Raw genomic sequence first — 18024 nt, 5'->3', positions numbered from 1 at the left:
CTGAGTAGCTGGATTACAGGCATGCGCTACCACGCCCGACTAACTTTTGTATTTTTAGCAGAGGTGGGGCTTCACCATGTTGGCCAGGCTAATCTTGAACTTCTGACCTCAAGTGATCCATCTGCCTTGGCCTCCCAAAGTGCTGGGATTATGGGCATGAACCACCACACCCAGGCCTGGGTCTAATTTTTAAAAATTTATTATTGTTATTATTATTTTTTAGAGGCAGGATCCCATTCTGTCACCCAGGCTGGAGTGTGGTGGTGTGATCATGGCTCACTGCAGCCTCAAACTCCTGGGCTCAAGCAATCCTCCTGCCTCAGCCTCCCAAGTAGTTGGAACTATAGGTATGCACCACCGTGCCTGGCTAATTTTTAAATTTTTTTTTATAGAGACAGTGTCTTGCTATGTTGCCCAGGCTGAGCATGAACTCCTGGGCTCAAGCAGTCCTTGAACTTTGGCCTCCTAAAATGCTGGGATTCTAGGCATGAGCCACCAGGTCCGGCCCAGATCCAACTTTTTTTGGTAGGAGCATTTCACAGGTTTTGCTGAGTGCTTCCGGGAAGTCACATCATGGGCCCCCTTGGTGGGTCTGCGTGGCAGCAATCTGACTTTCCCTTTGGGAATTTCCCCATCAACCTTCCAAGCAATGGGTTTTTCTTTTGAAGATCTCTGAGTCATTGATTTCATTAGGGGTTGTAAAATAATGCATTTCTATCGTTCTTTCCACATCTATGAGCTGGAATTCTTCTGTAAACAGGAATTTCCCCACATCAATCAGGGTTATGTGGTTACCTGAAAACATAGTTCATTGAGGAAAGGCAGGATACAGCTTATTTCCTTTCTTAAAATACAACAACTTTATTGAGATATAATTCACATACATACAATTCATTCTTGTAGAGCGTACAGATCAGTGGTTTTTGGTATATTCAGAGTTGTGCAACCATCACCACTAATTTCAGAACAGTTTCATTACCCCCAGAAGCATCTCCATGCCCATTAACAGACACTTCCCATTCCTTCCTCCCCTCTCAGCTCCTGACAACCACTGATCTGCTTCATCTCTATGAATTTGCCTATTCTAGGCACTTCCTATAAATGGAATCATACAACACGTCGTCTTTTGTGACTCGACTCCTCTCCCCTCCCTTCCCTTCCCCTCCCCTCCCCTCCTCTCTCTTCCCTTCCCTTCTCTTTTGAGACAGGGTCTCACTCTGTCGCCCAGGCAGGAGTGCCACTGGCACAATCTCAGCTCACTGCAACCTCCCCATCCTGTGTTCAAGCAATTCTCCTACCTCAGCCTCCCGAGTAGCTGGGATTACAGGTGCACGCCACCACACCCGGCTAATTTTTGTATTTTTAGTAGAGATGGATTTCACCATGTTGACTGGGCTGGGCTCGAACTCCTAACCTTAAGTGATCCACCAGCCTTGGCCTCCCAAAGTGCTGGGATTCCAGGTGTGAGGCACTGCTCCCGGCCACTTGATTTTCAAGGTTCATTCACGCTGTGGCATGTGTCAGTACTTCAGCATTTTTTTATTGTCAAATATATTCTAATGTATGAATACACCACAGTTGATTTTTCAGCTGATGAACATTTGGGTTCTTTTCACTTTTGCTGTTATTAATAATGCTCCAATGAACATTCATATAAAGGTTTTGATTTTGTTTTGTTTTTGAAACAGGGTCTCACTCTGCCACCCAGGCTGGAGTGCAGCGGCGCAATCTCGGCTCACTGCCACCTCTGCCCCCTGGGTTCAAGCAATTCTTGTGCCTCAGCCTCCTGAGTAGCTGAGACCACAGGCATGCACCGCCACAGCCCAGCTAACGTTTTGTATTTTTAGTAGAGTCAGGGTTTCTCCATGTTGGTCAGGCTGGTCTGGAACTCCTGACCTCAGGTGATCTGCCCACCTCGGCCTCCCAAAGTGCTAGGATTACAGGCGTGAACCACCGCGCCCAGCCAGGAAATATGTTTTTACATATACAAGTTTATCTATTACTTCTTTCACTTTTCCAGATAAATCATACTATACATTCTGATGTGCACCCTGCTTTTTGTAGTTTATAAAGTATCAAGCAATCTTTCCATATTAGCAAATAGAAATCTATATCATTCCTTTTAATAGCTGAATAGAATATTAGCTTATGACTATCACAATTTAATAAATTCCCTACTGATAAACACTTTAGTTGCTTTCTTTTTTTGCTATTAAAAATATTGCAATAAGCATTAATATATACAGGCACCTGCCACTACACCAGGCTAATTTTTGTATTTTTAGTAGAGACAGGGTTTTGCCATGTTGGCCAGGCTGGTCTCAAACTCCTGACCTCAAGTGATCCGCCCACCTCGGCCTCCCAAAGTACTGGGATTACAGGAGTGAGCCACCGCACCCTGCCACCCATACACCCTGATGGAAGACAAGTGAATTCAAATTCCAGGAGACATGTGAGTATCCACTACAAGAACTAACTTTCTTTTGAAGTCATATACTTAATCTTAAAAACCCAGGCCGAGCACAGTGGCTCACGCATATAATCCCAGCACTTTGGGAGGCTGAGGCGGGTGGACCGCTTGAGGTTGGGATTTCAAGACCAGCCTGGCCAACATGGTAAAAACCCTGTCTCTATTAAAAATACAATAATTAGCCAGGTGTGGTGGTGGGCGCCTGTAATCCCAGGTACTCAGGAGGCTGAGGCAGGAGAATCACTCAAACCCAGGAGGCGGAGGTTGCAGTGAGCTGAGATCACACCACTGCACTCCAGCCTGGGCAATGGGGAGAGACTCCATCTCAAAAAGAAAAAAATTTTTTTAAAAAAAACTGTTCATATTTTGTAGTATATCCATGTCTGTTCCTTGTTAATCAATGTATTAAAAATAATAAATTACTCAACATTAAAATTTCATCTCTTTAGGAAGATGTGCCACATTTATCCCAACAATCCACACATTCTGTACGTACCTGTTTTCCCAGGGCTTGGGTACCCCAGCTAAAGGAGTGTGGTTCTGATCTATCTCCTTTATTACAGGTATAATCCAGTTACTGAGAATGTGACTATCAAGAGCGAAGGCGCTATTCAGTTCAACTTCACGCTTGTTTGATCCTCAAAAGATTCAAACAATGAATCAAAGAAAGGAAAGGGAGCTAGCATCAGCACCGATGATGCCAGTGATCCAACTACTAAAGAGTTTAAAACTTTAATTTAAAAACTTTTAGCTGAGAATGGTTTGGAAAGCCTCATGTTACACTCCTCCTCAAATCTGGCTCTTTATCGATACCATTCCTACAAAGAGACATCATCATGGTTTATCAGAAGACACAACCAAAATCCAGTGAGGAAGGGCAGCCGTCAAAGGTTTTATTCATCCGGGCATGGTAGCTCACTCCTAATCCCAGCACTTTGGGAGGCCGAGGTGGGTGGATCACCTGAGGCCAGGAGTTCGAGACCAGCCTGGCCAACATGATGAAACCTCTCTCTACTAAAAATACAAAAACTAGTTGGGCGCGGTGGCAGGCGCCTGTAATCCCAGCTACTCGGGAGGCTGAGGCAGGAGAATCGCTTGAGCCTGGGAGGCGGAGGTTTCAGTGAGCCAAGATCTCACCACTGCACTCCAGCCTGGGCAACAGAGCGAGACTCTGTCTCAAAAAAAAAAAAATTTATTCTCCAGGAGAAGGGGTTCTTGGGGGCTATAAGCTGCAGGCAGAAGACTTTATTGCATGTGTGGTTAGGTGATAGCAACCTAAGTTTGCATTGGGAACTGGGATCAAGAGTGACCCGAACTCCTACTCATGAACCTCTCTCTCCCTGTCTCTCTCTTTGCCTTTTGTGTCTCTCTCTCCCTCGTCCTCTCAGCCTCCTCTGTCTCTGTCCCCATCTCTCTTCCTCTCTCTCGATCTCACTCCCTTCTTCCCATCTCTCTTTCTCTCTCCTTCTTCTCCACTTCTCTCTCCCTCCTTGTCTCCCTCCCTGCCACTGTTCAGGCTTCTGGGCCCCCCTGGACAGGTGCACACAGGACTCCTAGACCACCTTTCAGGACACATGCACAGGGCTGCAGGACCTTGGTCCCCCACCTCCCTGTGCCCTCAAGGTCAGGGGTGTGGGGTGTGCCTGGGCTTTCCTGGGCGGGTGCCCCACGCTCCATGAAGCAGAAGTTGTAGGTCACCATTGGCTCGAGTGGTGCACCCGCCGGGCTGCTGGCTTCCTCCTTGTGATCTGCTGAGGCCAAAGCAGAGGACACCTGCCCAGGCCCAACCCTGCGCCAGGGTGGGGTAGGGGTTGGTTTGGAGGTCAGCATGGGGATGGGAGCAGTCACTGCAAACGGGTCCCTGGCTGGCTTCCTGCCCTGCACTATGCCATGCAAGGCCTCCTCTCCCGCCCTTCCCCCTACCCCACCGCCTCCACCTCTAGAAAGCCCCAGGCACAGGCTCCATAAGTCTCTGTGGATCCAGGAACTAAGGGCAACCACTGGGCTCCAAAGCTTGGCAGTGTCGCACACAGGACAAGTGCTCTCAGGAGACATTTTGGACAAATTGCTGAAATGCCTGATGGACATGGCTCTTGTCACAAAATGAATTTGCATCCTGAGGAAGCCTCTTCTTCAAAGGAAGTTTCCCCAGTCACCTCTGCCCTCTCCGATGACATGAATCTTCCCAGGTGACCTCAGCCCTCCCAGGTGATGTCTTTCCACCATAACTCTGGCTCTCTCAGGAGGTAGACTACTGCAGGGACCTGAGCCACGTCGCCGCCTTGTTCCTCCTTTATCTGCCTGAGGAGGACATATTCTGGGCACTGGCCCAGATGCTGGCTGGTGAGAGGCACTCCCTGCAGGGTGGGTGGACAGCTGCCCCCAGGGCCTCACGCAGCCAGACCCGGGGACGGCCACCCTGGGCAGGTGATCTCAACTTTCCGTGAAGGCACCTTCCTTGTGTTGCCAGCTTGTTTGGAGCCTTTAGGATGTCTCTGTTGAGGGTCCCGGGGCTGAACCGGGACCCCCCAGATCCTGAGTCAGATGCCTCTCACCCCCATCAGCAGAGGGCATCTCATCATCCCCGTGGCCACCCTCTGTGTCCTGGAGCAACGCCCTCTGGCTCTGATGCTGTACAGCTGACTCTCCACTCCTTGAGGGTCCTGCCCTCCAGCTGCCCTTGGTACCCACAGATGGGCCGATAAAGCCCTGATGGCAACATCTCCCCATCCCGTGTCCCCTGGCCTGACCCCACTTCTAGGAGACCACCACAAAGCCCAGCACCCGCACTCCGTCATGGCCTCAAAGTCAGGCTTGCCCTCCCAGCACCCTGGCCCAGGAGGCCTCCAGGAGCACCTCCAGCCAGGCTCCAGGGGATATTCCCACCCCTCCTCCCCAGGGCCAAGGTCGCATGGTGGGGTCCCCAGATGAGAGGGTGGGAGACCTCAAGGTTCAGGGGCCTCTGCAGCTGTCCAGCTCTTCCAGCTGATGGTTCCACATCTTGGGAGCAGGCTGATTTCATGATGGGCTGGGGGCTTCTCAGGATTCCACAGCCCAAATAGCGCAAGGGTCCAGGGCCTCCAAGACCACCAGGAGCATACCCCAAGACCGTGAGGCACGCAGTGAGTTTATGGTCCCCCCAGCTCTTCCCCAGTGGCCCTGCATCCTGTGGGGCTGGAGGAGCCAGGGGCTGGAGACCCTCATGGGGCTGGTGAGAGGGTGAGTTCCAGCCAGGGCCTGACCTGGGACGTGAGGTTCTCCATGGATTTGGAGTTGGGTTTCCTGTCCTGCCCTGGAGGAGACAGAGGCACAGGGACTGGGGCCAGTTCCCACAGAGCAGGGCTAAGGACAGTGTGTCCACCAGGAGTGCGGGGAAGGGAAGGTGTAAGGAGCCCTGGACACCGCCCAGTGTTCTGCACTTGGGGAAGGGTCTTCAGAGGGCCCTGGAAGAGGGAGGTTTTTAGGGCAGCCCAGAGGGACCTGAGCACCTCTGTTGCTCCCATCAGGACAAGGAAGGGCTATGCGTTCAGGGTTCCTCATTAGGTTGGTTGCTTTGGAGCTTGATCGATGGGGTAAGGAGGCACAGGGAGACCCTGGCTCAGGGACCCTCCTTGCCCTGCAGGGCCCTGCTCTTCGCCCAGGGGTCCGGTTCACCCCCAGCACATAGGAGGCACAGGCAGATATCTGCAGGACACACAAGCAAAGCCCTCTGCCCAAGAGGGGTCATCCCACGGCAGAGGCTGGGACTCAGGCCCAGCCTCATGGGCAGACTGGGCCAGGACCCACTTGGGAGGGCTCAAGGAAGCCTCAAGTCCTGGGGAAGCCCCTCTCTCCAGAAGCCACATCCCCACTGAAATGAGTGCTCCCCCATGAGGAGCTGCAAGACCTTGTCTGACCCAGCCTCCTGAAGGGGTCTGATGACCCTCATGGGAAGGGTCAGTTACTGGGGGACTGAAGCCCCAGTGGGCCCGGCTCGAGCCACCAGCCCCCAGCCTGGAAGGGCCAGGTCCTCCCACACCTGCTGTCCCCACAGATCTCTCTCGGGCTCACCCTGAGCCTTTGGGACGTGTATTTGCTAGAAGGGGAACAGGTGTTGATGCCAATGGCACGCACTGCCTTTAAGGTTCAGAGGAGTAAGTCCACGTGTGCCCAATGGGGACTGGGGAGCACAGGGGTCAGACCCTGACTGGCCCGGTGGCAGCTTCCTCACACTGTCCCCATGATCCTCTTCTCTGGCCCAGAGGGAGGTCTGGCTGGGTGGGCTGGGCAGGGAACAGTGACATACCCCCTCCTGTGGGAGCCCATCCCCCACATGACCCAGATGAAAGTCAGGAGTGTGGTGAGCACTTCCCTGCTCAGGCTGCCCCCTAGCCACAGCCTCCTGTGCACATCTGGACCCCTGGGATGGCCACAAAGGGATTCGGCACTCCCCAGTGGGAGATGCTGAGGTAGTAATGGGGTATGGGCTCTGACCCCTCCCAGGGAACACTCCTAGCCTGATGCCTACCCTGTCCCTAGAGCACCTTGTGAAGATGTCCAGGTGTGGCTGTGGGCGTGTTTTCAGGACCAGTTTTCCCATACCTGGGCCCTGGATGATGATGCAGTTCTCAGACACCCTTGGGCCTCTATGAGGAAACAAGGAAGCCTGGGGACCTGCCACCCCCAGGTGGCCTGCAGCACCAGGTCCCCTCCCGAGTCACCCCCTGGGGCAGTCAGTAGTTGGGGAGTGCCCAGGACCTCCAACACTACTACTTGGGCCTTCCTCTTCGCCTTTTCTTCCTTCTCTTCCTCCTGGACTCTAAGAAAGTACAATAGGCCCCCAGGTCCTCAGGGCAGGTGGTCAGTTTGTGTGTACCGGACGTGCTGTGCAAGCAGGAGGGGGATGTGCGCAAGACTCTCCAACAAGCCCCCTCCCACTTTCCACCATGTCCCACTCTCCCCCTCAAAGGGCCCTCAGGGTCATTGGAGGAACCAGATCCATCTGTGGGACTCCCCACCCCTCCCTGCGAGCACTGACAGCCTCAGAGAGCAGCAGAGGCCCCTCACTCCTGAACACCCCTCCAAGGGTGCCAGGACAACAAGCCTTGAGCCAGGGAGACAAGGGAATCTATGTCCCTGATCCCCGACCAGGGCGTTTAGGGGGTGGGCACAGGGGGGACCCCTGGCCCAGAGCCAGAGCCAAGAGTTCAGCCAGGTGTGGGAACGGTCAGTCCTGGCATGGACTGGGCAGCCCGGGAGGGCAGAGGGGGCTCTGTATCTGGGCTCTCTCACCCACCGTGGAAACAGGTCTCCATGTGAGGTGGCGAGGGGACTGGGTGACAGCCAAGGCCCCTCCCACCTGAGTTCTGACTGGAGGCTGTATCCCAGGCCCAACAGTCCTGGGATGACGGCATGGGGCAGGAAGCCCCCAGCCAGCCTGAACCCTGGGGGAGGGCAGTCCCAGGAGCCACCTGCTGTACCCCGACAGCTTCCCACCACAGGAGGCACAGACCCCTCCCTCTGCGATCAGCAGCCTGCAGGTGTGTCCTCAGTGTCAGACCACAGGGGCTACACAGAGACCCTGAGGACTCCAGAGACCCAGGCAGGTGGAGCCCGGCCAAGAAAGGACTGCGTGGGCTCACTGGAGATGCTGACCACGTCTGTTTCTCTTTCAGCCAAACCCAAGCAAGGGTCCTTGGCACCCAGGCCTGGGCTGGCTTCACCTGGCAGGAAGACCCTCTGGCAGGGGGACAGGCAGGCCCCTCCCGGCCCAACAACTCGGTTCCAGTGGCCCATTTGGCCAGCTTCCCCGCCATGGGTGGCCCATTTGGTCAGCTTCCCCTCCATGGGTGCCTCGTCCTTTCATACCCTGTCCTGATGGGACTATCTGTGAGGCCAAGGCCCAGTGGCACGAGGGGGCTTCCATGGAGCCTAGGGCAGCAGGCCATTCTCTGGGGGCACCAGGGACTGAGGGTGTGCCCAGCCTGGCCCTGGCTCAGGGGGAACCTCAGGTTTCCTGGAGGTTCCTCCAGTGGAACTCCATGCCACGGCTCCATCCCTATGAACCTGGATGTGGGGGGCCCTCATTGCCCCCCGTTATGATTTTGAACAGAGCTACTGGGTCCAAGTCCCTTCCAAATGTGTCCTGGACAGCCCCAGGACCATGGGACAGCCTAGCCCAGGAAGCCCATGGGGACCCCGAAACCAGGCCCTGCCCAGGCCCATCAGGACTAAAAGGGAGGTCGGGAGATACCCCGACTGCAGCGTGGCACCTGTGTCTGGCCCGCTCGGTGGTCAGTGACTGGCAAGTCTGGAAGGGGTCAGGGTGGCACCCCGCAAGCTGCACCACAGCCCCAGACACCTCGGAAAATCCCGTTCAATGGGGAAGCCAGTCCCATCAAGGCCACGAGAGAGAAAGGTGAGCATGGCATCCCCACAGCCCCGGCCAGCCAGCAGCATGCCTGGGGCCTCTGTCCCAACCTGTGGGACAGTGTCCCCCTCCCAAGGCACAATTCCCAAGCCAAGAGGGGTCTGGACTAGACCCCAGCCCTGGGAAGTGAAGGGCACCAGGGGTGTGGTGGGCTCCCAGCTGCAGTGAGCATGACCATACAGGGGACCCTGGCACTGCGGAGCTCTGCACCGTCACAATTCACCTCGCAGAAGCTGGGTGAGATCCCGAAGCCTCACAGCCACTGCTGCAGCCACAGCAGGCGCCCCCACCACGTGCCTTCCAGCTGCTGGTGCAGGCTTTCCTGACAGCAGGGCGCCCTGCAGCCCTTGCCTCAGCAGCTCAGACTTGGAAGGTATCTGTGGCTCAAGTTCCCAGTGCTCCCACCGAAGAGAATTACTATGGAGGATGCTCTGGGTCCTGAGTCGAGCAAAATGGCACGCCCTGTGGATGCAGCCTGCTTCTTTCCCGGCCACCACGCCTGCTGGATGCGCCCACCGAGCAAGTGGCCTTGAGACGGTCATGGGGACGGAAGAGGTTCAGCATCCTGCACGTGCCCTTACCAAGGCTCACTAGGCTGACACCATGGCTGAGCGCCCTCTCTATTGACAAAAGACTTGCACCCAGTCCCTGGGATGGACCAGCTGGCCACCTGCTGGCAGGCTGGTCACACTGCGGAGGAGGCTGAGATTGGCTTTCACTGCACTGACCCATAATGTGGACATGGACCTGCTGACCCTGCAGGGCACACAGCACTGCTTCCGACCAGGGGACTCCATTCACAGCTAGAGACATGCAGCAGTGTGTTCCCACCTCAGGGCCTTGGCTCTGCCACCTGTACTTGGAATGTTCTCAGTTCCCTCCAGGCTTCTAGAAGCATCTAGGCCAGGGCTCATGACTGGATAAGCAACCGAATCCCCACAACCCAAACAAGCTTTTCATTCTCATTTTATTTGGTGTTAAACTTAAGAAAATGTATTAAGACATGACTTACATCCCTGGTAAGTGTGCAGCTCGAAAGACATTCACAGATGGAACACACCAGCCCCCAGATCACAAAGCCAACCATGGCCAGCCCCTCCAGCGCCCCCGGCCCCACAACCAGTGTCCTGACTTCCGTTGACACCGTGAGCCTGTCTTTTGTACTTTACACTCATGGAAGGATAAACACTTTCACGTTTTAAAATAAATGTTTACTTTTGAAATGATTTTAGATACACAGAAAAATTGAAAAGACACTGTAGTGTACTCTACACCTTATACCCAGCTGCCCCTAGTAATGACATTTTGCATTACCATGGCACATTAGTCCAAACTAAGAAATGTGGGCTGGCTGTGGTGGCTCACACCTGTAATCCCAGCAATTTGAGAGGTTGAGGCAGGTTCACTTGAGCCCAGGAGTTTGAGACCAGCCTGCGCAACACAGGTAGGCCTTGCCTCTAGAGAAAAGTAAAAAAAAATAGCCAGGCATGATGGCGTGTGCCTATAGTCCCACCTAATCAGGAGGCTGAGGCAGGAGGATTGCTCGAGCCCAAGAGTTCCAGGAAGCAGTGAGCTATGATCGCACCACTGCACTCCAGCCTAGGTGACAGAATGAGAATTTATCTCTTTAAAAAAATTAATTTATCTTGGGTGCAATCCTGTTAACTAAATAATAATGTTAACTATTATCTAAAGTTATTAATGCAGTAATTATATTAACATAGTGAAATTTTTTCAGATTTCATCCTCTTTTGCCTAACTTCTTGTACCTGTCCTGGGATCCCACCTCAGACTCACCCTCTGCCTTTAGGTCTCTTCTCCTTAGCTTCCTCCAGAGGCTACAGCCAAACACACACCTGGGCTGAATAGTAGAGCTGGTTGCTGCTGGGTTCCAAACCTCTGCAGCATGTTACCGTACTAAGTACTATAGGCAATGGTAACATAATGGCGGCTATTTGTGGGCCGGGCATGGTGGCTCATGCCTGTAATCCCAGCACTTTGGGAGGCCGAGGCGGCTGGATCACCTGAGGTCAAGAGATCGAGACCAGCCTGGCCAACACGGTGAAACCCCGTCTCTACTAAAAATACAAAAAATGGCTGCCCAGATATCTGCTGGGCATGGTGACGGGCACCTGTAATCCCAAATACTCAGGAGGCTGAGGCAGGAGAATCGCTTGAACCTGGGAGGCGGAGATTGCAGTGAGCCGAGATCGCACCATTGCACTCCAACCTGGGCAACAAGAGTGAAACTCTGTCTCAAACAAACAAGCAAACAAACAAAAACAATGGTGGCTATTCGTGTATTTAAACACAGAAAAGGATCATAAAAATACAGTATAAATGATAAAAAATGGTACACCTGGCCAAGTGTGGTGGTTCATACCTACAATTCCAGCACTTTGGGAGGCCATGCTGGGAGGATCACTTGAGCCCAGGACTTCTAGACTAGTCTGGGCAATATAAAAAGACCCCATCTCTTTTGAGATATCAATTTTTAGAGATGGTGCACCTGTATAGGGCAGTTCCATTATAATCTTATGGGACCACCATCCTATGTGCATTCTGGCATGGACTGAAATATCATTATCTGACATGTGATTGCATAAGTAATCTAGAGATGATTTAAAGTCTACGGGAAGATGTACTTAGGCTATATGCAAATACTGCACCATTTTATATCAGGACTTGAACATCTGTGGATTTTGGTATTTGTGGGAGGTGGTGAAACTGATTCCCCTACACACACCGAGGGACAACTGTAAATCTTTCGGGCCCCATAGAAGGCTCAATTCCCTGCACCCCCACCCCCAGATAAGCATTCTAAAGTGTTTGTTCACTTTACCTGCTCATCCGTGAGCCAGAGGTTTCCATCAACAGCTTGGGCTGTCTCAGAGAGACCTGGATTCAATCCCATTCAGCCACTTAGTGTGTCACTTTGGACAAACCATGTAACTTCTCTGAGTCTCAGTGTCCTCATCTGTAAACTGGGTTGATCATGGTCCTTAACTCACAGGGCCACTGTGAGGACTAAGTGAGATGAAAGCTGACACCGTGAGTGACACCACTTCTCTCTCCCTCAGACTCAACAGGAAGATGCCTTTGCTGCCCAATGCGAAGGTTATGGGGAGGAAGCGAGGCCCCAAGGTTCCCCTGTCCCAGGAGCATAAACCCTGGATTTTTGCTTCCAGAAGCAACCACCTCTAGGATGAGGATGGCTCTCAAGTCCCCAAAGCCTGTGCTCCCACCCCACAAAGGCAGCGTCTTCAGCAGTGGGGAAGGGGCTGCACTGCACCAGCCTCACCCTGGCCACTGTCTGCCCTCATGAGTCAGAGCCCAGCTAGGTCCTCAAGCAGAGCAGTGCAGAGTCCGGCCCCAGTCCCAGACTCCAGGCATCCCCGCCACCCCCACCTGCCCCCACCAGCTGCCTCCATCCCTTAGCCCCTGCTTCCCTCCTTCCCAGCTCAGGATGTCTTAGCTCCTTACATGTCCCCATCATCTGTCTCCTCAAGGGGAGTGCAGCACAAGGGCAGGGAACTCGGCCAGTCTATGGATGGGTCTCCGGTGTCTGGGAGAGATTAGAAGCTCAACACATACTTGCCCAGTGTCTGTGTGCATTTCACCAAGCAGAAGACAGCTTTGGAAATGAGAAGAGACCCTTCTGAGGTGACAGTCCTTAGCTACCATTTCTCAAGTATTCTCGGCGTGCCACGCACTAAGCTGGACCATGGACATGCGAGCTCTGGAACCCGTGAGGTGCTGTCACTCATGCACAGGTGGGTTGGCTCAGCCCTGGTGCAGTCACATAGCTCCCTGCTAGCTGAGCTGAAATTGGAACCCATTCAGTTTGGCTCTTGCACTGCACAATGGCTCCCCAGCTCCTCTGAGTGAGAACTAAAGCCTTGCAATGCCCTCAGGTCATTGAACCTGGGACTTCTCTTCCTGAGCTGCCTGCCGCTCTTCCTTGCTCACACCAGGTCAGATGCAGACCTCCCCTCTGGGCCTGAAGCATACCAATCACGCTCCTGCCTCAGGGCCTTTGCACAAGCCATTCCCACTGCCCGGAATGCTCCCTGCCCAGATATCTGCTTGGCTGACCCATCACCTCCTACAAACCTTGCTCAGATCTTGCCTCGTCAATGAGGACAACCCTGGCCATGCGCCTAGAGGGCGTCCAGCACAGAGTATGTGCTCAATACACAGGTGAAGAAGGAAGAAGGAAGGGATGGAGAAGAGAGAGGTGAAGGAAGGGCAGAATGCCTATGGCCATTTTTATTCCAGTGATAACTGGTTGCAATGAATACCTAAGGGCAATGCAGACAGGGCAGAAACAAAGTTCACAAAAGGCCGACATGAGCAGGGTGGAAAAATGCAGCTCTACTCATCTGTCCTGGTGCAGATTTGAAGACTCCAGATGTGTCACATCTGGGCAGTCCCTTCTCTGCCCCCTCCCCACTGAGCTCTCCTTCTACCTCCAAGCCTGGCCCATCTTCTAGGGATCCAGGACAACACAGGAGACAGCTGTGCATCTCCTAGGACACTGGGAAAGACTGCCAGTGGGGAAGGTGCTCAGTGGCCCTTAAAACTCATCTCGGTTTTGCTCCAACTGTGCAGCCCATCCACTCCTGTGAACAGGAAGAGCACTCAAATGAGAGCCCAGACATTAGACCCTATTCCTCTTGACATCCGAACATCTTCCCCATCCCCAGCATTTCCCAGGGTCCTGGGAGAGGGACAGCTGTCTCGTGGATTGTCCTTCACCTGTGTATTGAGCACACACTCTGTGCTGGACGCCCTCTAGATGCATGGCCAAGAGACAAGAGCGACAGGAGCAAAACTCTGTCTCAAAGAAAAAAGAAAAAAAAATGTGGGCCAGGCACAGTGGCTCATGCCTATAATCTCAGCACTTTGAGAGGTCGAGACGGGAGGATCACTTGAAGCCAAGAGTTCAAGGCAAGGTCTGAGCAAGGTTTGTAGGAGGTGATGGGTCAGCCAAGCAGCTATCTGGCCAGAGAGCATTCTGGGCAGCGGGAATGGCTCGTGCAAAGGCCCTGAGGCAGGAGCATGATCGGTACGCTTGAGACCCAGAGGAGAAGTTTGCATCCAGCCTGGTGTGAGCAGGTGAGAGCAGCAGGCAGTTCAGGGAGAGAAGTCCCAGCTTCAAAGGCCTGCGGCTGCTGCAAAGCTCTAGCTATTACTCAGAGCAGCTGGGGAGCCAGCAGAGGGTCCTGGGCAGAGAAGGGCTCAGCTGTGGCTCGGACGTTAATAGGCCACATCACACCTTTGGGGAGAAGAGGGGGACCAGTTGGTTAGTCCAGGTAAGTGATGAAGGGTGCTCAAACTAGGTGGGAGAAGGCAGGTGGTGAGAAGTGTCACCTCAGGATCATTGTGAAGGTGCCACCTGCATGATTTGCTCGTGGACTGAATTTGCTCAGATGGGGTGTGGAGGGAAAAGGAGAGTACAGTCCACAGGCCCAATGAGCCACGCAGGAGTCAGACTGAATGGGTTTTATTTATTTATTTATTTATTTATTTTTGAGACAGAGTTTTGCTCTTGTTGCCCAGGCTGGAGTGCAATTGTGCGATCTTGGCTCACTGCAACCTGTGCCTCCCGGGTTCAAGTGATTCTCCTGCCTCAGCCTCCCGAGTAGCTGGGATTACAGGCATGTGCCACCACGCCCGGCTAATTTTGTATTTTTGGTAGAGACGGGGTTTCTCCATGTTGGTCAGGCTGGTCTCGAACTCCTGACCTCAGGTGATTCACCTGGCTTGGCCTCCCAAAGTGTTGGGATTACAGGTATGAGCCACTGCGCCCGGCCCTGAATGGGTTTTAATTTCAGCTCAGCTAGCAGGGACCTATGTGACTGCACCAGGGCCAAGCCACTCAGTCTTTGTGAAGACTGGGTCTTGCCATGTTGCCCAGGCTGGCAAGGAACTTCTGACTTCAAGTGCTCCTCCTGCCTCGGCCTCCCAATGTGCTGGGACTGCAGGCATGAGCCACTATGTGCAGTTTAAAAAATAATTTTTGACTGGGTGCGATGGCTCATGCGTGTAATCCCAGCACTTTGGGAGGCAAAGGCAGACTAAGCACAAGGTCAGGAATTCGAGACCAGCCTGACCAACATGGTGAAACCCTGTCTCTACTAAAAATAAACAAAAATTAGTCAGGCGTAGTGGCGTGCGCCCATAATCCCAGCTACTGAGGAGGCTGAGGCAGGAGAATCGCTTGAACCCAGGAGGCAGAGGTTGCAGTGAGCCGAGATTGCGCCACTGCACTCCAGCCTGGGTGAGAGAGTGTGACTCCATCTCAAAAAAAAAAAAAATAATAATAATAATTTTTAAGCCGGGGCAACATAGTGAGACCCTATCTCTACAAAAACTTTTAAAATTAGCTGGACATAGTTGCGTGCACCTGTATTCCTAGCTACTTGGGAGGCTGAGGCAGGAGGATGGCTTGAGCTCAGGAGTTTGAGGCTCCAGTGAGCTATGGCTGTGCGCTGTGCATTGTGGCACGCACCACCAAGCCTGGCTAATTTTTGTATGTTTAGTAGAGATGGAGTTTCACCATGTTGCCCAGGCTCACCTAGAACTCCTGGGCTCAAGTGACCCACCTGCCTCGGCCTCCCAAAGTGCTGGGATTACAGGCGTGAACTACCGTGCCTGGCCAATAATAATTCGTAAATTTTAGAACAATTTCCAATGTATTGAAAAGCTGCAACGGTTGTACAGAGCTGTATACACCACATCCAATTTCCCCTATTGTCAACAAGTTACATGACCATAGAATGTTTGTTGAAACTAAGAAAGCAACATCAGTACATTATTAGCGTCTAAACTCCAGGCTTTATTCAGATTTCACCAGTATTTCTGCAGTGCCCTTTTCAAGATGCAATCCAGGATACCTCCACTGTAGCAAGTTTTCATGTCTCTTTAGTCCCTTCTGGTCTGTGACAGTTTTTGTCTCCCATTGTTTTTCATGATCTTGAGAGTTTGGGGATTGTACATGTATTTTATGGAATGTTCCTCAGTTTGGATTTGTCCAGTGTTTTTCTCATATTTAGACTGGCGTTAGGAATTTTGGGGTAGGAGACCACAGACATAAAGTACCCTTCTTGTCCTATGGTATCAGAGGTGCCTGCTATCACGCGTGTCCACTTACTTCTTTAAAAAAATTGTGGGGCCAGCCTCAGCGGCTTACGTCTGTAATTCCAGCACTTTGGGAGGTCAAAGCAGGAGTATCTCCTGAAGTCAGGAGTTGGAGACCAGCCTCGCCAGCATGGTGAAACTCCATCTCTACTAAACATACAAAAATTAGCTGGGTGTGGTGGCAGGCACCTGTAATCCCAGCTACTCGGGAGGCTGAGTCAGGAGAATCGCTTGAACCTGGGAATCAGAGGTTGCAGGTTGGAGTGAGCCGAGATTGCACCATTGCACTCCAGCCTGAGCGACAAGAGCAAAACTCTGTCTCAAAGAAAAAAAAAAAACTGTAGGCCAGGCACGGTGGCTCACACCTATAATCTCAGCACTTTGAGAGGCCGAGATGGGAGGATCGCTTGAAGCCAAGAGTTCGAGACCAGCCTGGGCAGCATAGTGAGACCCTCCATCTCTACAAAAGGTTTTTTTAAAAATTAACCAGGTGAGGTGGCATGAGCCTGTAGTCCCAGCTAATCAGGAGGCTGAGGTGGGAGGGTTGCATGAGGCCGGGAGGTCGAGGCTGCAATGAGCCATGACTGTGCCACTGTACTCCAGCCTGGGCAACAGTGAGACCCTGAAGGAAGCAAGACATTGTAGTAAGATATAAATAACCCAGTTACTTTTTAAGTCATGTAACACAGGCAACAGAATTTAGCTAAAATTTAATTTTTACAATTTTCTTTGTTATTTGCACAGTGTGTTAGTTTTTTATTGATACTAAATAAATTATCGGAATTTAGGAGTTTAAAGCAACACAAATTTTTTCTCTATAGGTCAGAAGTTCAACGTGGGTCTCACTGCGTTAAAATCAAGGTGTTGGCAGGAAGGTTTCTTCTTGGAATTTCCAGGGAAGGATCCCTTTCTTTGCCTTTCGCAGCTTCTAGAGGCTACTGGCATACCTTGGCTCAGGACCCCGTCCTCCGCCTCCAAAGCCGGCAAGGGAGGGTTGAGTCCTCACTTCATATCTCTCTGGCCTTCTTCCGTTATCACATCTCTCTAATCCAGCCAGAAAAGGTTCTCTGATTTTTTTTTTTTTTTTTTTGAGATGGAGTCTCGCTCCCATCACACAGGCTGGAGTGCAGGGGTGCAATCTTGGCTCATTGCAACATCCACCTCCCAGGTTCAAGCGATTCTCCTTCCTCAGCCTCCTGAGTAGCTGGGATTACAGGCGTGTGCCGCCACGCCCAGCTAATTTTTGTATTCTTAGTAGAGACGGGGTTTTGCCATGTTGGCCAGGCTGGTCTCGAACTCCTGACCTCAGGTGATCCACCTTCCTCGGCCTCCCAAAGTGCTAGGATTACAGGCGTGAGCCACCACGCCCGGCGAGGTTCTCCGATTTTAAGGACTCATGTGATTAGATTGAACTCACCCACGTAATCCAGAATAATCTCCTTTTCTCAAAATTCAAACTCTTAATCACATCTGCAAAGTCCCTTTTGCCAAATAAGGTAATATATTCACAGGCTTTGGGGATTAAGGCATGGACATCTTTGGTGGCCAACTTGGCTACCAGGCATAGGTACCTCTTATTTCTGGAAGTGATACTGTTTCTATTTAATATAGCAATACCAAATTTCCTTTTAAAGTGCATTTCTTTCATCTGGGCCAGTAGCAGATATAAAATAAAATAGGTTAGGTGCGGAGGCTCACGCCTGTAATCCCAGCACTTTGAGAGGCTGAGGCAAGCAGATCACTTGAGGTCAGGAGTTTGAGACCAGCCTGGCCAACATGATGAAACCTTATCTCTACTAAAAAAAAAAAAAAAAAAAAAATACAAAAATTAGCCAGGTGTGGTGGCACACGCCTGTAGTTCCAGCTACTTAGGTGGTTTACACAGGAGAATCACTGGAACCCAGGAGGCAGAGGTTGCAGTGAGCTGAGATCACACCACTGTGCTTCAGCCTGGGCAACAGAGCAAGACTCCATCTCAAAATATAATAATAATAATAAAATT

The sequence above is a fragment of the Pan paniscus genome, chromosome 1 (assembly GCF_029289425.2).
Source record: "Pan paniscus chromosome 1, NHGRI_mPanPan1-v2.0_pri, whole genome shotgun sequence".
Classification (NCBI taxonomy): domain Eukaryota; kingdom Metazoa; phylum Chordata; class Mammalia; order Primates; family Hominidae; genus Pan; species Pan paniscus.
The sequence above is the reverse complement of the archived record's forward strand: the minus strand, read 5'-3'. Positions refer to the sequence as shown.